At 34.0% G+C, this 20919-nt stretch overlaps 1 long non-coding RNA gene across 3 annotated transcripts in view; it reads left to right on the forward strand.

The window, feature by feature from the left end:
* The first annotated feature begins 846 nt into the window (after window positions 1–846).
* LOC149132644 (uncharacterized) overlaps window positions 847–20919 on the forward strand; it is a 30018-nt gene continuing 9945 nt past the window's right edge. The window contains exons 1-5 of one of the 3 annotated variants that reach the window (XR_016244239.1): window positions 847–971; window positions 5836–5853; window positions 6938–7003; window positions 10038–10061; window positions 19600–19741. This is a non-coding gene — a long non-coding RNA (uncharacterized LOC149132644). Of the gene's footprint in view, window positions 972–5835; window positions 5854–6937; window positions 7004–10037; window positions 10062–15141; window positions 15351–19599; window positions 19742–20919 lie in introns of those variants that run through there. The other 2 variants (XR_016244241.1, XR_016244240.1) reach the window with 2 other exon arrangements.

Here is a 20919-nt window from a genome sequence, read left to right on the forward strand (position 1 = left end):
TTATTGTTAAGACACCTGTTTTGGTTCCAAGAAAGGTCTAAGAATTTGAAATAAATAAGATTACTATTGATTTGGTGATGGGAAAAGTCGTGCCTGAGACTGGAATAAAGATCCAACATTGAATAGGACAAACAAAATTAAACTTTCAAATGCTTTGTTGTCTGTGATTTTGTCTGCAGAATTCAATAAATCTTACAAAGCTTAGCTTTTACTTTTTTCTCACTCCTTTTCTCTTTATCATTCGTTTTGTCTATCACTGCATTTTCTGTGTGTGTGTGTGTGTGTGTCTGTGTTTATACATACATCATACATACATAAATGTATATATATGTATATGTGTACGTATGTATATATTTATATATATATATGTATATATGTATGCATATATATATATATATATATATATATATATATATATATATATATATATATATACACTCACACACATATATATATATATATATATATATATATACGCTCACACATATACATATACATATACACATTATCACACATATATATGGTGGTTGTCTACTCCTTAAACAGAGTTTGACCACCTCCTGCACCTACACCTTAGCCCTTTCATGGCGTCTGATGTGGCTTTTTAAACCAGACAGTGTTTTGAAAAAACACCCACACATATATATACATATATACATACATATATATATGTGCATATATGTATTTGTGTGTGTGTGTGTTTGTGTGTGTGTATGCATGCATGCGCGCATGTGTGCATGTGTGTGTGTGTGTGTGTGTGAATGTGTGTGTGTATGTGTGTGTATGTGTGTGTGTATGTGTGTGTGTGTGTGTGTGTGTGTGTGTGTGTGTGCGTGCGTGCGTATATATAACACACATTGCTCGCCTTTTGCTCAATCACCATTTTATTCCTTGTCTAAAATTGTTCACCATGTTCAGGATTGGTGTTGTTCTCACATTGTTGGTCATTTTGGGGTTAACAAATGGAAGAGGTAGGATATTTTCATATTTGATTTTGAAGAAAGCCAAATCATCATTTTTATATATTATTAAAAATATTATTTATTCAAATTTCAGATCCAATTATTTTTTCACTTTACATTCACTTCTTTTGTCTGAAGCAATTTTATGCCCTTTAATAATTATACCTTTACTGAATATAAAGGTAAATTCTTTCATGTAAGTCAATCCTTATTCTTTCAAAACAGAGAATTTGAATAATCTTTTTGATACCAATATCCCTGAAATTGTCTCTGAATCTATGATCACACCTTGTTAAAAAGTGTTTGCATTTAAATTAAACTTTCCATCATAATTTTAATTAACCTCTTTTCTTTTTACCATAATTCTATTGAACTGAACTACTTTTGTTTCAAATAATTTTTGAAATAGTGAAGAATTAAAAAAACAATAGTTTTGTCATTATTAATCTGGTCTTTGAAACATAAGCTAAAATAAAATTTTGATTGAAAGTTTCAATTTAAATCACTTAAACACAAGAAGTTTGTATCATAGAACTTGGAACAGTCTCTTGTGTGTTTGTAACAAACAAGTTAAATATCTTTTGAGTTACATTACAAACAGCAGCTAAATAATGAAAAAAGTTATTTGTTTAAATCTTTACAAACTATTGATATTGAAACATATAGGTGCATTTCAAAGTTATATTGTAACGATTCAGAAATTAGTATCTGAGAATAAATTTATATATTAGTGACTGAAGTAAATGTCTAGTTATACTACTCCTTAATTGCTGACATAAAATTATTCAAATTTTACTTCAGTTTTCTGATACAGAACTTCATTAAATCAATGTCTTCATTTTCATTTTACATATTGGTTTTCATACCTCATATGATATAAAAGTAATGAAAAGATTGATTTGGAAAAGTATTTTGCCATTTTTTTTAGCTAGAAAACTCTTTCTCCCAGCTTTCATTATTCATATTATCTTGATTTAATGGCAGTAATTTCCTAAAGAAATGTCTATGATCTGGTTTTGACTTCCAGCAGAAAGAAATCTATTTCTCTTGGATCATATGAGAAATGCATGTTCACATATGTTATGCCTAATTCATTTTATGTTAAGGTTTCATGCCTATAAATCATCATTCATTTTTATCTTCTCCTGTCATACAGGAAATAAATTTCCTCAAGTGTCTAGGGGGAATCCTTGGTAGTAGTAGATAGTTTTCATTACCTACGAGACCAAATTAGCAATGGCGGAGGTTACTCTGAAAGCATAGTTGCTAGAATAAGAACCAGTTAGGCAAAGTTCAGAGAGTTATAACTTTTGTTGGTAACAAAGGGCTTTTCCCTCAGAGTGAAAAGCAAACTGTATGATGCTGTGTACTGACATGGCAGTGAAACATGGGCTGTAACTGCAGAAGACATGTGAAAGCTTGAAAGAAAAATGAAGTCAGAATACACTGCTGGATGTGCAATGTCAGTACATGTACAACAAAGTTTAAATGTTTTGAGAGAAAAATTGGGTGTAAGTGGCATCAGATATAGTGTGCAAGAGAGAAGATGGCACTGGTATGGTCATATGATGCATATGGATGAGGACAGCTGCATAAAGAAGTGCTGATCTCTAAATTTGGAGGGAACATGAGGAAGAGGAAGACCCAAGAAAATGTGGGATGGAGTGGTGAGAAATGATCTTTGGATGTTGAACCTTACAGAGGAAATGACAAAGGTCTGAGACAACTAGCAATATGCTATGCAGAAAACACAAAGTACAATCCATGGCCTCCTCCTGCCTCCACAATGCACCCATGCTCACCACCGCTGTTTCCTGCCTCCCCTCCATTCTTCCTCACATAAACACCTACCTGTACAAAATATGCCTCTGTTACCCTTTCCCTTCCCCCCACCTCTAGCTCCTACTCTCCTTTCAAAATCTTGGGAACCCACCTTCTTAAATCCCTGGTCCTCTTCACTATGATCTTGAAGTACAGTCTCTACCCACTCTCTGTCACATCTTCACCATCTTTCTTTCCTCTCTCTCCCTCTCTCTCTCTATTTGAAGTAGCCATATCTTTCTTCAAATGCAAAACACCTTTTCTTTCCCCCCATACCACTCCCCATCAGTTGAGGGGTCTTGTCTTGCAAATTACTTGGTAACTTCACTGCTTCTGATGTCACATAAAAAGCACTCGGCCCACTCTGCTGGGTGGTTGGTGTTAGGAAGGGCATCCCGCCATAGAAACCACAGATGCCACTGTCACTGATGACGATGATAGCGATGCCTGTGACGTTGCCAATTCTGACACTACCAACAACAACGATGACAATGACAATGATGCTGCCACCACTGATGACAATGTCAATAATAACAACAATAATGACAACAATGACAATGACAACGATGATGAAGACAACGATGATGAAGACAACGATGATGAAGACAACGATGATGAAGACAACGATGATGAAGACAACGATGACGAAGACAACGATGATGAAGACAACGATGACGAAGACAACGATGATGAAGACAACGATGATGAAGACAACGATGATGAAGACAACGATGATGAAGACAACGATGATGAAGACAACGATGATGAAGACAACGATGATGAAGACAACGATGATGAAGACAACGATGATGAAGACAACGGTGATGAAGACAACGATGATGAAGACAACGGTGATGAAGACAACGATGATGAAGACAACGATGATGAAGACAACGATGATGAAGACAACGATGATGAAGACAACGATGATGAAGACAACGATGATGAAGACAACGATGATGAAGACAACGATGATGAAGACAACGGTGATGAAGACAACGATGATGAAGACAACGGTGATGAAGACAACGGTGATGAAGACAACGATGATGAAGACAACGATGACGAAGACAACGATGGCAATGACGATGATGGTGATACTCTGTCACCTAACAATCTTGATTTTCATGCAGTATATTTATAACAATTTTTTTTGTTTCTTTTCTTATCAATCTTTCTCATTATGATATCATTGCTTCTCAAACTATCTGATGTGGCATACTGGCAGCTTTTTTTTTCCAGTATGCCAGGGCCCAGTAATATTTCTTAGTAATATTAATTCATACCGGAAGCAATATATATATAATGAATATAATAAAAGTTGGCAATTTTTTTTATCTTATATTTATTTTGTAAACGAATAATACAACATTACATAAGCATTTTATAATGTTTCTGGAAACTTGCCACATACCGGTAGCTGATGGCTTGCAGACCGGCACCGATCTGTGGACCGCCACTTTGAGTAGCACTGATCTATGTTGTTGGCACTCCGTCGCTTACGACGTCGAGGGTTCCAGTTGATCCGATCAACGGAACAGCCTGCTCGTGAAATTAACGTGCAAGTGGCTGAGCACTTCACAAACACGTGTACCCTTAACGTCGTTCTCGGGGATATTCAGCGTGACACAGCGTGACAAGGCTGAGCCTTTGAATTACAGGCACAACAGAAACAGGAAGTAAGAGTGAGAGAAAGTTGTGGTGAAAGAGTACAGCAGGGTTCGCCACCATCCCCTGCCGGAGCCTCGTGGAGCTTTTAGGTGTTTTCACTCAATAAACACTCACAACGCCCGGTCTGGGAATCGAAACCGCGATCCTATGACCGCGAATCCGCTGCCCTAACCACTAGGCCATTGCGCCTCCACACTGATATATATGACCTTACTATTTCTTCAACATCTCTTTGCATCCCTAGTTTTCTTTCCCACTGAATCTGAATTTTATAATTCTACATGTTGAGGATATTTTGCCAGTGCTCGTCTACAAACCTTCTTATTTATGTATAGTTTAACCCTTTAGCATTCAGATTATTCTGTCAGATGTAATGCTTATTATTCACATTGTTTTGAATTAATCATGCATTGTCTTATAGCTTCAGATTTTTATGAGGTAACTTAAAGTTTAGAATGATATTGTAGGGCATGTGTGAGGGGCCAGATCTGGCCAGTTTTAACATAAAATAGGTAGAATATTTTGGCCAGATATGGCCGGTTTAAATGTTAAAGGGTCGACCATATGGCGGTTGTCTGAGTTTGGTCATACTGCAATGTATCATGTGTAAGTGTCTTTTATCGTAGCCTTAGATAAACCCAAGCCTTGTGAATGAAATTGAGAAGAAAAAAACAGCATTGAAGCCTGAAAGGGGGACTCTATCAGTAATTTAAAGATCAAACCTTATCACACACTCTATCATGCTGATTCTTCCTGAAAATTAAGTTTAAGCTGGATCAGTCACTTACACTTAAATTCAGTCAACTGGAAGTGTACTTGATAATGTTCAGTATACACTGTTCCAGTACTTTTATCATATGATGGAATTTGTTTATAAACCTACACACTACACACACACACACACACACACACAGGCATATGTATGGGTAGAGGAATCACTGTATTGTTAAGAAGCTTGGCTTCACAAACGTGGTTTCAGATTCAATTCCTATATGTGGCACTTTGTATGTACATTTTACCTACATACATATGCTGTCTAGTTAATTCAGATATTATTTATATTTTATATATATATATAACTGAAAGAAGCCCATCGTAAATATGTATATATATATATATGTGTGTATGTTTGTGTGTCTGTGTTTGTCCCCCCAACATCGCTTGACAACCAATGCTGGTGTGTTTACATCCCCCGTAACTTAGCGGTTCGGCAAAAGAGACCGATAGAATAAGTACTAGGCTTACAAAGAATAAGTCCTGGGGTCAATTTGCTCAACTAAAGGCAGTGCTCCAGCATAGCCACAGTCAAAAGACTGAAACAAGTAAAAAAAAAAAAGAGTACATATATATATACATATTTTCCTTTCTTTTTTTTTTCCAGTTCTAAGACAACAAGCAGGTGAGTAGTTATGTAATATTATTACTCAATATATTTGATATTAAATCATCATGTAAACAAATATAGGAACTATTTTAACTATGTTCTGCTATGAAATTTCTCTTCATCATTTACTTTTCAAATACTTTTAGCATCTTAATAGCACAAAAGGAAAGTTAGTTTTCAAGTGATTTCCAATTCCAACTCAATAATGTCTTTAAAATATAGTGTGAAAGAAGCAGATGACTGAATTAATACCAATGCTTATCCTAATGATTCTGAAGAATGAAAGACAAAATGGGCTCTGGTGACATCTTATTTCAAAAGGACAAAATTAAGTACAATAAAACAGTTAGTGAGATATTCAACCACATTGCTACAGTATGAGGCTGATATTATTGGTTTTATTTGATTAAGTTCAAAGATTTTATACTTCACAGGAAAGGTGAAATGGAAGGTGATGATATTAATACCTTTTCTTAATTCACTAATGGAATCAAACTAGCTTCCATATTCAGCTGACTGAGTTCTTAACTCAACTCTCCTGCAGAAACCAGAATAACAGAAATATAAATTTTCCATTAAAATACAGAAAAGGGCAGAGATCATGTTCTAGTGGCTAAAATTAACATCAACCAGTAACCATTATCCATTATGCTTGTAGTAAAAGAACAGAACAGTAGTGATATCTCATAAGTTGAAGTGATATTCTCTGTCCACATACTAAGTGAAACCTATCTCACTAACTGATCACATTACTGAAAGGTACTCGAGAATTATATTTTACTAATATGTTGTTTGGTAATAATGAAAATTTCTTACTTAGCACCGATAATATAATGCACACTAAAGCACTGCATCCATGAGTAGCTATTTAGAACATTGATAAACCTTAATGCCTTTACTTTGCCCAGAAATATAAGAAACTAGATTTAGTTCTGAAGTTATATTTCTGACTGCATAAAATGGAGTGTTAGTGGTGGAAGTTAATGGAATGATAGTAATAATGACCATGGTGGTAGTATTAGTGATAGTAATAGTAACAACTAACAATTATTGTCATTAACTAATAAGCGTAAGTTATAAATTTTGTTCAATTTTGCAGTACAGTTACAACAATCTGAAATGGATTTTAACTTTACTGCTTCTAATCCCCTCAGACTGAAAAGAGGTAAGCACTTGTTAAACACTATTCCATTTTCCATCTAATTTCTGACATATAATTCTTCATCAACAAACATTTTCTGCATTTACATAGAAATCCATCTTTCAGTGTCATAGCATATTTATCTCTTTTTTGTCTAAGAAATATATATACAGGATGCAAGAGGTATTTGAGGACATATTTGGTAATTTAATAAAATAACAAAATCTTGCAGAAACTAAGTGTTTTAATTCAAATATGCTCAATAAGCTTTCTTATAAGATTATTCTATAAATCTTCAATGTGGGACTGGAATCATTGACATGCCTCCACTAAATGGTTCTCATTTCTTTCAGCTATCACCTGAACAATGAAGGCTTTCAGTGAAGCCATGGTATAGTGAGGATGTGTTATGTCCTGCATTATGACAACATATTTCGTCGTCTCTGCAGGACTGGCTGGAAAAATGTACCTCACTGATTGACATTACTGACTGTGTCAATCCACTATTTATTAGTAGTGGACCTGGACGCGTCCGCCACAATACCTTTCCCCTTTGAGATTTTAAAAATTTCTTCTTTCAACACATTATTTTTTTTTTCCATTTCTTTTTTTTCTAACCAGAATTATTTTCCTTCTTATTTCGATTTTTTTTTTGTTCCACACAGAATTATATATACTTATAAGAATTGGATGAGATATGACGGCTCAGCCATCTCTCCCCAGTTCTTATATTAATCATTAAAATCCAGAAATACAACAACACGAGGGATAACGGTAACAACAGATCAATAATTTATTCTAGGTTGGTGTAGAGCCGTTTCATTCCTGGGTGAACAGGCATGCCGCTGGGATACCAAAGAAGCTTCGACCACATGTCGGGGTCGAGTTGTGAGAGCCTGGAAGAACGTCCTGTTGCGACAGCTGCTGGATGGATAAGAGATTGAATGCTATTGCTCTCTCTCCACCTGTTGTATTGCGCATGCGTGCTCAGGTACTTCCGCTGATGGCAAGTCCCTTGCACATGCGCAATGGCTGTTTCCCAAGATGGCGGCCAATGGCAGCCACACACGCCACTACATACTTTTTTCCCTCTTTCAGCAGAAGGTTTTTTTAACTTTGTTAAGTAATCACTGACATGGTCAAAAACTTTTCCTGTGTCTTTACAGACATGAATTAGCATCCTCTCCTCAATATATACAACTTGCATCAAATGTCTTTATACACTATAGTCCACTCCTATATTTGAAGTTCTTTGGTGATGGCCTTCATTGATTTTTCAGGATCATCAACAATAATGTTTTTAATGCATTGGATGAAATTATGGTATCCTTATAGTGTCTGAATGTTTAGAATATGTTTTCCTCATTGATACAGTTGAAGCAATCCTGCCAGAGGCTTCCAGTTCCATTCAAACTTTAGGTACAAAAGTCTTGCAACATTTGAAAACTGGGAAATTTCTAAATCACTGTGTTTTGCACACATGGCAACAACGACTGAATGTGTCCTCAAATACCCCTCACACTATGTTGGTATGTGTATGTATGTATGTATGTATGCATGTATGTATGTATGTATGTATGTATGTATGTATGTATGTATGTATGTATGTATGTATGTATGTATGTATGCATGTGTATACATACACACACACACACACACATATAATGTGTTGTATTAATTTTGAATGAATTTTGAATATATTGTTTACATTATAGAATACAAATATAGAAGATTCATGAAAAATGCAAAGGTTTATCTTGAAGTGAATAGTTATAAATAATAGCTTGTAATATATTGGGTAAAAAAAAAAAAGTCAGCAAGCTGGCAGAACTGTTAGCATGCTGGGCAAAATGCTTAGCAGTGTTTCATCTTTACATTCTGAGTTCAAATTCCCCCAAGACTGACTTTGTCTTACATCTTTTCAGAATCAATAAAATAAGTACCAGTTGAACAATGGGGCCAATATAATCAATTTATGCCCCACCCAAACTTGCTGGCCTTGTGCCAAAATTTGAAATCAATATATTAGGTAAAAAGTTCTTTGGAATGAAAAAAGTTTGGAAGCTACTTGGTAACGTGAATCTTCGGACATATTCAAATAATTTTTAACTGAGTATATTAGAAACAATTAGTTATTGCACTCACTTTGAGATAAACTATTAAAATGATTTATTTTGAATATATTATTTTCAGTTCATTATTATACAAAATAAGAATCAGTAATAGATTGAATTTTATTCTATTACTTTATCCACAAAGCATATTGTCATACAAAAATGGACTTTCAATTGATAATAGACTCGAGGATATTTTTATGCACTAAGAGCTGAGATCAATTAATTCAGTGTATGAAAAAATATTTATGCTTGCTGTAGAATGAAACAGTAGCAGTTTTACTACTTATAATAGTGGAATGCATCATGAATGATATTTATTTGCAGCTAGATATACTAAACCTTCAATAGTTAACTGTCTTTGCAATATTATAATGAATAAATTAAGGCAGTGAGTTGGCAGAATTGTTAGCACACTGGACGAAATGCTTAGCAGTATTTCGTCCGCCTTTAAGTTCTGAGTTCAAATTCTGCTGAAGTCGACTTTGCCTTTCATCCTTTTGGGGTCGATAAATTAAGTATCAGTGAAACACTGGGGTTGATGTAATCAACTAGTCCCTTTCCCCAAAATTTTCAGGTCCTTGTGCCTTGAGTAGAAATAATTATAATGAATAAATTTATTCAACCCCTACTTGATTACTTTTGTCAGTATCTAGCCTGCCTGAGTGTCAATGATTGAAGATGTTTACTCTTCAAAACCTTTTAAAACAAGACATTAATCTATGTTGTTAAAAATGTATTGTAATTCTTCATTTTTTTGCAAAATATTTCAGCTCAGCTACATTATGTAAGATAAATCAAATATTTGCATAATCTTGCAAAAAATTTACAAATATTGTATTTGAGTACAATGTATTTGTTGTATTTGTTACACTAATATCAAAAACATTTTGTACACAACCTACAAATGGTATTTTATTGGTATTTTATTTTGATATTTATAGCTAGTGAGAAGAAATTCAAGTTTGGTGAGTAGAAAGAAAAACATTTTTTAATAATTTTAATTTTGTAACTTGATTGCTTCTATTTACTTTGATTGTGGATGAAATCTCATTTCATTACTCTAATGAGCTATTCAATTGCACTCTTGACAAATAATCCATTTATTTAAAGATTTATCAAGTAAGATTTTAGTGGAAAATAATCACAATTTAATTGTTGAATATGAATTAGAAAGCTTACCATATATCCCAATTTAAGGGGCCTGTTCCAGCAAATTTGTTTGACCCCTAAGTATTTCAGAATGTCCTACTTATAGATAAAATTCTTAGGAGGAAAAATTTATATATATATATTCAATATCTTTTCTTCTTAGAGTTTACTTTTAGGAATTCAGTGTTTTCTCTTTCCCTTGAACTTGTGGTTTTGACTTCTTGTAACAGTGCTGGAACCTAAAAAGTCTTATAGATTCAATCCATTGGTATTTCTACTCTTGTTGGTTCCTTTTCTATGACTCTTTCCTTAAGCTAATTTCTGTCTCCTTTCCATTCCATTTCTGTTTCTTACACCATACATCATTGTTTCTATGTATGTTACAATTTCTCTTTCTTCCCAGAATTGCTTCCCCTTTTTGTGCATTCTTACATATATTTTATCACTAATTCTAAAGAATTTTGGCATGTCTTTACTAGCATGTATTTTTTTCTTTACTAGTAACAGTTTATCGAATACTGACTTCACCTTTCTAGCAAACATTAATTCTACTGGTGAACTTCCTTCTAGTGCATTTGGGTTCGGAGTTAGCCTGTATACCCTTAACAACTGTTGGATCTCAACCTCATCCATGGCTTCTTTATTAGCTTTCTTTAAAGCTTTCTTAAAAGTGTCCATGAACCGTTTGGCCCTTCCAGTCGGTGTAGAGTGATACGGAGATGTAGGCTTATGCTCTAATGTGAACTCTCGCAAAATCTTTTAAACTCACTGGATACAAACTGTGTTCTCTTATCAGAGACAATTATATCAGGTACACCAAATCTTGCAAACTGCTCATGTAAGCTGTTTATTACCTTATATGAGATTGGTCATTAACACCTCACAACTTCAGGACATTTTGTTTAGTTGTCTACTACTATTAAGTAATAATATCCATTTACTGGGCTTGCAAAATCGATATGCAATCAGGACCATGGTATTTTCACTTCTGGCCAACGTTCACATTTTGTAGTAGGTAGTTTCACTGCTGGCACACATCCTCTGCAGCCTTTTACAAGGTTTTCAACTTCCCTGTCCATGCTTGGCCAGTATACGAAACTTCGCATGGAACTCTTTTAGCATTCTCTTCTGTAATATCTGTGGTATGACCACCCTCTGAGTATACATTAGTACACCATCACATATAGAGTACATGCTCACATCTTGGTGGTTCTTTGCATCAGACCTTTCTTTATTTCTTTTGTCAACCACAGGTTTCTTTTTGTTTCGTTAATAAATTAGTCATTACTAGCATTTCTTTTTATTTCTTCCAAAGTTACTGGTAGTTCACGCATGATGTTTTACATTACGTTTTTGTTTCAGCTTCCGTTCTTAGCTCTGCTATTACGATGTTCTCCAGTGGTTCATTATTTCTTAGAATTAACCTAGACAGACCATCTTCATGCCCCAACGTTTTTGAAGGCAGATATTCCATTCTATGATTGTGGTTTAATAGAATGGTACTCCACCACTGCAGTCTGTTTGCCATATGTGTGGGGATTCCTTTCTTGGATCTGTATATTGTTATTAGAGCTCTATGGCGCGTTTGCAATCAAAAATGTCTGTGGAACTTTTTCATACCAAATATAATAGCCAACACCTCTTTTTTAATCAGCTCTCTTCCACCAGAAATAATGTCCTTGATGTGTGAGCTATGGCCTCTCTCCTGCCATCGTTATCCTTGTGTAGGAGCATGGCTCCTATTCCATACTTGCTAGTATCTGTAGCTAGTATTATCTCTAACTTTGGATTGAAATGTGTAAGATACAAGTCTGAAGTTAACACATCTTTCAACTCATTAAATGCTTTCTGGTATTTCTCAGTCCAAACCCATTTGGCATCTTTTTTAGTAATTCATTAAGTGGTGCTTTACCTTGTGCATATTTGGGATATACACTTAGTAATAATTTACCAAGCCTAGGAATGCTTGTAGCATTGTCAGGTTCGTTGGGGGCAGCTTATTTTGTATTGCCATCACCCTTGATGGGTCCACTTTTGTCAATTACTTGACCTAGGTATTTTCTTTTTTCCATAAAACATTCACATTTTTCTTCTGTAAGTTTTAGCCCATATTCACTTATTCTCTTGAATACTTTCTTTGTGATCAACGTGTTGCACCCTTACTCACTCTTTATCAAAATGTCATCGAGATATGCAATGGTGAAGCCACAATCACTTAACATCCATTGTTTGTTGGAATATGGTGGGTGCCACTTTTACTCCAAACAGTAGTCATTTGAACTGGTACAATCCATGGTGCATGTTGATTGTTAGTAGATGCGTGCAATCTTCCTCTAACTGAATTTGAAGGTACACCTCTGAGAGGTCAAACTTCGAGAAAATTTTCCCTCCATTTAGTTTAGCAAATATGTCTTCTGGGCTTGGTAGTGGGTAATTGTGTGTGAGTAAACAGTTGTTTAATCCAGCTGAGAAGTCTGCGCACACTCTTAGCTTATTATTTTTTTTTACATAGACCGCCAGTGCTGCCCTGTCTGTATGGTCAATCTTTTCAATTATATTTAGGCTTTCCAACCTTTCTAGTTCTTTATTCACCTGCTCTACTGCTGCAAATGGCACATTTCATTTGGGCCTTAAAATCAGTGTTGAATTTTCTTTGATAGCAATCCTTGCTTTTGTTTTTGTGCAACAGCATAAACCTTCCAAAAAACTATTGAGAAAGTTTGTTTCATTTTTTGTCTCAGTTCATTGACCTCATTCAATCATTTGACTGAGATCTTTGTTGTTTTCGTCACTGTTTACAATTTTGTTCCAATTGTTTTCAAATTTGGTATATCGATTAAGTTTTCTATACAAAGTATGAAAAGGAAATTCCTTTTTCTTATAAATCCATAATTAAAAAGTTATTAGCCTTTAAAATGTGCAAAATTTGGGTATTTTAGCCAATTAGAAGTGAGTATTTTAGACATAGTAACCACTGAAAAGAAGCACCACGTGTTCCATAGCTGATTGGGAAGAACTCTGTTTCCATAGTAACCAAAGATGTTGTACATGCGCACAAGGAGTGTAACCACCACTTGTTCTATAATTGCTTGTTTTTATAACAGATGGGACTCACACTAAACAAACTGAAAGTACTTTGGTATGGTTGACTCTTATATTTGTGAATTTATGTAGAGAAGGAAATACAAGAAACAATTTATTTTATAAATTCTTAGAGTATTTTGCAAACTTTCGTTCTTGAATTTTTTTAACTAATAAATGTCTGTTTTAAACAATAATTTGACTTATTTCTAGCAACTCCTGTTGGCTTGTTCGTAACTTTTAAGTATTCAATTTGCTTGCGGATGTTTTAATATTAACTTTGCTCGTGTATATTTTAATGTTTTGACTGTTATTTCCAGCGACTCCTGTTGGTTTGCTTGTTAGTAGCTTTTAAATATTTAATTTGCTTGCATAGCTAGTTTAATGTTTTGAAATGCTGATGCCCTCCCCCATTTCATGATGGAAGAGGCAGCGAATGTGCTGTTTTCTGATTGGCTGAAAATTCTGAAAATGCCTGTAACATTTTTGCAAAACTTTTCTGGAATAAACGAATAACAAATTCGGATTCAGCGTCAAAAATTACACCTATATGATACATTAAAAAAATTTTTTAATGATAATTGTAAACAGTGACAGAAACCACGAAGATTCTTTGACTGCTCTGTTTACGTTATTGCACAAAATGCCTATGGGTGTATCCCATAAATTAAATTTTTCCATAGATTCGGTACCAAATAAATAATTCATGGATTTTTTTTCAATACATAAACATTCACTTTTTTGGTTTGACCTTTGAACATTACAAATGCATTCGCCCGTGAAATATAATTTTCTTCCTTTAACATTATACACTATTTTGTTTGGACTACATAATTTTGACTTACCCATTTATTCCTATGTTTTCTCATTTATGATTGTGATGTCCTTTCCCATGTCTAATTGCATTCTGACACTAGTGGTTTCAATTCTCACATTCATGAATTTTCTGTTTGTTGTAGTCACAACTTTTCCTGTTGAAAAACTACCATAAAAACCCATATAATTTGTACCCCTGTGTAATTTATGAAGGTGATTTTCAGGATAAAATTTGTTAAAAAAAGCTTCTACTCATGTAAAATTCACACCCAAAAGTTTTCAGAATTGCCGATATAGCCAGAGAGAAAGGTTTTCAATTTAGCTGTATTTAGCATAATTTCACTTACATTTGATTAGATTTTATTAAATTTTCATTAAATAAAAATAATTTCTGTTTAACAGGTATCACATTGAAAGCTATTAAGTTACAAAATGTTTGTGTTGTTTATAATAAACTTTATTTTACATTTCTTGCCCACAAGAGATTATGTCTGGTCTTTAACATACTGCTGTATCTTCTCAAATCATGATCACAGGAAAAGTTGTTGATAAGAATTGCCAACAAAAATAAAGCTGATAAATATGCACAGGTGTTGCAAATTAAGTTTAATTTCCAATAAACATCAGCTTGGATGACACTTTACTCAGTCAACAGAGGAAGGTGACCAATCAAACTGATTAGATAAACAGAATTCTTTTCTGCCTATTCTTATTGGAACCTTTGATATGGAGTATTGAAATTTTAATCCCTTTCACACTTATAAAATGTTAAGCAAACTTAAAAATTTGTCATGACCATTATTGTCAGCATGGGCAAAACTTATGAACCGTTTACTGCGAAGGAGAAATTAAATATGTTGAATATGCATTTGAATGTGGCAATAGAGTTGCCAGATTGGCACAAACAGTACAACAAACTTAAAACTGTGCCTAGTAATAACCAGACAAAAATAAAAACATACAATCAAGATTATCCATATCATTACATTTTTTTTTCAGTCAGGAATATCCATACCACTATGTATGCCAATGGTGCTCCATTGTGATAGGTAGAAACTCCAAGTGATGTAAAATATGGCCCAGACCGTGTTTACTAACATGAATGTCAGACTTCATAAGGTAGTTAACCATTTAATGGTTTTACTAAATTTATACAGAAAAAGTAAGCATTATACCGTCCAGCATAAATAAAAATCAACTTCATTATATTTAAGCCATTATTTTTTCTGCAAAAACCTATTCTGACATTAAATGAGTCAACTTCCAGTACGAATGTTTATGTTTTGTACATCTTTTTTCAACAAAAATTTTTTTTTTCAAATTCTGGAAACAATCTACTCATGTAATTTACAAACCTTCTAAAGTTTACTTTTATTTTTGCGATAAAAAGTGCATAAATTACATGGGTTTTTATGGTATTTATTTTTTCTTGTTTGTTCCATTTTCCTATAATTCTAGTTTTGCAGTTCGATTTTATATGTCCTGTAAATCCACAGTGAAAACACTTTGCTTTTTCACACGGACAATCTTTTTTCAGTTGCATCTCACCACATTCCATACATGGGCTTACATCCTGATATTTTTTGTTTTTCCTGCAACACTTTATTTGTCTTCTGAATTTTTTGCACTGGTCTTATGTGAAAACACTCTTTCCGTTGAATTTCTTTCATGTCAGTTTCTGGAATGTCAAATCCTAGTTCCTTTCCAGTTTTGCTAGAATTTTCGTTAGGATTTCTGCATCCTTCTTATCTGTCAATCCTTGTGCAAAAATCAAACACTTGAAAGAATCTGGAGTAAGCATATCTAGCCTAAATCTCTCACAGTCTTCATCTTTGCTTTTTTCTATGTTTAAACATTTCCATCTAGTGTTAAACAGTGAGCTCTTTTCATTAAACATTTTGTACAAAATGTCAACTGTGTTTGTAAAATATATGTCAGATGCTTTTTTTGGCAATATGAAGTTACTATACCTCTCATGCTATGCTCTTGCTAGTTTTCTTAAAACTAGACGCATTTTCATTTCATCCATCCAATCCTGACATTCTTTTTCAAAAAAATTTGTTCAAATCTTCAAAAGTAAGCCTCAAAGGTTACTCCTAATTCAGGGTCATGTTTGAATTCACTTATGGAATTTGCTACATGGTCAAGTGAAAATGTATTCCCCAGTTTGGTTATCAACTTCATTAGTTGTAACATTTACTGCTGCAATCCTTGTTGTTGTTCTCATTGTTCCTTGAGTTGTTGTCATTGCTGTTTTTGCAACTCAACTACTCCAGCTAACAAGTCTTTCATATTTTACGATTTTCATAAGTGCGCACAAGATTTTTGTTTCTTTTTTGTCGAATTATTACTTTTCCGAGTGAATTAGTTTAAACTCTTTGTATGAATGTTTTTTTTTCACTCTGTGTAAGTTTGTTTTTCCTTGTCACCACTGTTGTAAAGTGGGTTCCTCCCACTGGTCTAATGTGTGACTGCCATTGTACTATAGTTGCTGTTTTACGCTAGTAGCCACAATAGCTACTAGTCATTGGATACCGTTGTATCTCTTCATATCAGAATAGTAATACACTGACTTCTTCTGCCTTACTATCACTGATAGCTCCACAAGACACTGACTCGAACTGTTGACTCTCAACTCTTCGACACTCGACTCTCTCTCTTGATGACCAGCTGCTGCTCTATTTATAATGACTGTGTCCTACCACTTTTTACAGTTTCATTAAACAAGTGAGCAAGAAACTTTATTTCACATTGCTCCAGTCCATTCAGCTGGTAAAAATTAGTTGTATCTATAATTCAAAGGACCAGTCTTGTCAGATTCTGTATTATGCTGAATGTCCCTGAGAACCACATTAAATATATCATCTGTTTGTAGAGTGCTCAACCACTTGTGTGTTAATTTCATAAATAGGCTATTCTGTTGACTCGGTCAACTAGAACACTTGTAATAATTGACAGAGTGCCAAAAAGAGAAATAAGCTGTTAGAAGATTAGAATCTTATTATAGGAGAGAAAAGGATGCACATTTCACATAAGGAAAGTTAAGTTATAAAACTTTTATGCACAAATACTTATACTTATAATATTTCATAATTTGAAGATTGTCTTTGTTTGATACCTATTATTTGAAGTTGTCTCATTTTGAGCCAAAGAAACTATGCTAAATTTATGCATTAACAAGTAGAAAAGTCTGTTTTATGAGGCTACAGCAAAACTAGCTCTAATAATTGGCAAGGAAAATATAATAATAGCAAATAATTTTAATAAATGGATGAATGATAAAAGATTAGCATTAAAATCTTAATATGAATAGTTGAAAAGGTGGTGAACTGGCAGAATCATTAGCACACTGGGCAAAATAATTAGTGGTATTTCTTCTTTTCTGTGTTTTGAGTTCAAATTCCACTGAGATTGACTTTGCCTTTCATCGTTTTAGGGTCGATTAAATAAGTATTAGTTAAGCACTGGGGTTGAGTTAATCAACTTAGTACCTCCCCATAATTGCTGGTCATTTGCCAAAATTTAAAACCAATATGTAACATAGAAATCCTAATGTATAATAGTTGAATACTTATCAGTTGGAAAGAGAGACAGGCTAATGATAGCACACATCCATCACTGACAGCAGAAAGCATCCTATCTGATTGCAGAATAAACTATAAGCATAAAGATATTGAAGAAAAAACTTAAAACAAAACAAAAAAGATGAAAAATATTTTGTGAGGGTCAGCTTACTAGTAGCACTGTGTGTGTGTGTGTGTGTACACACATACACACATACATATGCTCTTTAATTTCATTTGTTTAACTTCTATTTTTCTTGTGCTAGCATGTGTTGTATGGGGATGTATTTGAGATGGGATTTTATAGCTGGATGCACTTCCTAAGCAGTTTTTGAAGTAAGGGATTTTTTATTCCACAGATTTTCAAAAACACAGCACTCAGTTGCAAAATCAAAAAGGAATGGCGACATCATTCATTGTTTTACTTCCATGTAAAAACCACTGATGCTGATGCCATGTAAAAAAACACTAGTGACAGTGCCATGTAAAAAGCACACAGTACACTCTGTAAAGTGAATGGCCTTAGTAAGGGCATCCAGCTGTAGAAACTCTGCCAAATCAGGTTGGAGTCTAGTGCAGCCATCTGGTTCGCCAGTCCTCAGTCAAATCGTACAACCCATACCAGCATGGAACAAACTAATATACCTGCTTGTTGTTTATACATCTGTCTTCGTTTTTTTGTTTTTCTGTATATATATATATATATATATATATATATATATATCAAAGGAGGGAAGTAAAAGAGAGACACACTCTCAAAGGATTCTACACTGTTTCCATCAATCAGTTTCACTCACAAGATACCACACTTGAAACCATGTGGCTGCAAACCATCTTCTTAGTCTAAGTTGCCCAGCCTTTGCTTGTGTGTATATGTATGTATGTACATATAAATGTATGTATGGATATGGATATATGTATGCCTGTGTGTATGTGTGACGGGCTTCTTTCAGCTTCTGTCTACCAAATCCACTCACAAGTCTTTGGTTGACATGGGTCTATAGTAGAAGACACTTGTCCAAGATGCCATGACATAGTGCAAGCTTCTTAACTACAAACCCTGCCTACATATACATATGTATGTGTGTGTGTGTGTGTGTGTGTGTGTGTGTGTGTGTGTGCATGTGTGTGTGTGTGTGTGTGTGTGTGTGTGTGTGTGTGTGTGTGTGTGTGTGTGTGTGTGTGTGTTGTTTTATCCAAGAATAAGGGTCATGTTTCCTTTTTCAGATAGGCAATAGTAAAGAAACTGTTCAGTGTTAGTGAGAATTAGTCATTCAAAGAGATAACCTGATGTAAGCCAGAGAAAAATTGAATGAAGGAAGCAGCAGATAAAATGGCAATTGAATATTATACTGAATGAAAATGCTAAATATATGATGCAAGCTGAAACGAATAGAAGAAATGAAGTAAGATGCATGAACAAAGTCTAAATGTCAGGTCTAGCTGGCTCTGAGAAATATAGAAATGGCTTGAAAAGTGTTCTGCATCCAAAAGAAGTGGGCCAAGAGAAAAGTCATCAGAGAAAGTATAGCAATGATAATTTGATAATTTATCCTTGGTGACTATGGGAAGAATTTAAGTAAATTTATTGAACCAAAAGAATGAAAATAGCCCATGTTCAGTGAAATGAACAACTATAAAAATCACTACAGAGATGGTAAGTAAAGAAATTAAAGATCCATGAATGGAACAAAACTTTCAGAGATTCTCTCCCTTTCTTTCTCTCTCTCCAGCCTTCCTTTCCCTCCTCATTTTCACTGTTTCAATTGCTAACATTTTTTTACCCTGTCTTATATTCAGTTTATAATTACAAATGTACTTTCAACTATTTTCTTTCAAAGTACATTTGTAAATATATAGATAGAAAGAATACTTGGTTTATGATATTTTTCAGAATTCCGTGTGAGAAGGAGAAAAAATAAACCTGGGGTTGTCGTCCTTCGGATTCGCAATGGCAATAGGAATAAGGTGCCCCGTCGCCGACAATGTCCCAAGCACCCCACATCTCCTGCGCCACTTACCTGACCTGAGAGCAGGTAAGAATAGAGAGAGAAAGAGGCACACACACACACAGAGTGAGAGAGAGAGAGAGAGAGAGAGAGGGGGCAACAGAGAAAAAGTGAAAAAACAGACTGTCTCTGTGGTAAAACACTTAACTAACTGGAAATTAGGCAGTGGTTTAAGTGATTTGCAGTGTTGAAACTGAATTTCTTCAGACTAAATTAAAACCTGAAGGATAAAAATCACCTTTTCTGTAACATTCAGTGAAATCCTTTATGGCAACATCCTGTTTAACAGGTCAGTCATCAAACATGGTAGTCACTGGCAGTCAGAAGAATTGAACATTTTTTATTTACATGTTCATTCATATTGCACAAAACAAAAAAGGAGGGACATTATAGATAAATCTATGGAAAACAGTCAAAGAGAATTATAATGAGAACTGGAAAAGAAAAACAAAATCAATCAATGCTACAATCTAATTGGGTTATTTTCCTAAAGTGAGAAATCAGTGGAGATTGTGAAAAAGATCTTTGATAAAAGAAGCAAATGAATAACTAATAAACAAATATATATATATATATATATATATATATATATATATATATATATATATATATATATATATATATATACATATATATATATATATATTCATATGTGTGTGTATACATATGTATCTATATATGTATGCATATATATATATATAAACAATATATGAGTATATGCATATATATGTACATGTATGTACATACCTTCATCTACATGTACATATAGATACATAACTGGGTACATGACGTGGCAAAAGAACATGGACAAAATGAGAAACAAGGTACAACAAACAAGCAAGCCACATAGAAACATCTCCTTCATCAGCTGCCACCATTAGAACACAGGCGTTTTGAAGAGTGTATATATATATATATATATATATATATATATATATATATATATATATATATATATATATATATATATATATATATACATACACTTGGTGTATGCAATTGAAACAGCATTAAATCATAAATGCTATTTGTGTATCATACATAATGCATATACACTATTGACGGGCATGGAATATCAACATATTTGCAAGTGTGACTGTGTGGTAAGAAGTTTGCTTCCCAACCACATGATTCCAGATTCAGTGCCATTGCATGGAACTTTGAGCAAGTGTCTATAGCCTCAGGCCGACTAAGACCTTGTGAGT

Source organism: Octopus bimaculoides, chromosome 14 (genome assembly GCF_046866305.1).
Source record: "Octopus bimaculoides isolate indiv1 chromosome 14, ASM4686630v1, whole genome shotgun sequence".
Taxonomy (NCBI): Eukaryota; Metazoa; Mollusca; class Cephalopoda; order Octopoda; family Octopodidae; genus Octopus; species Octopus bimaculoides.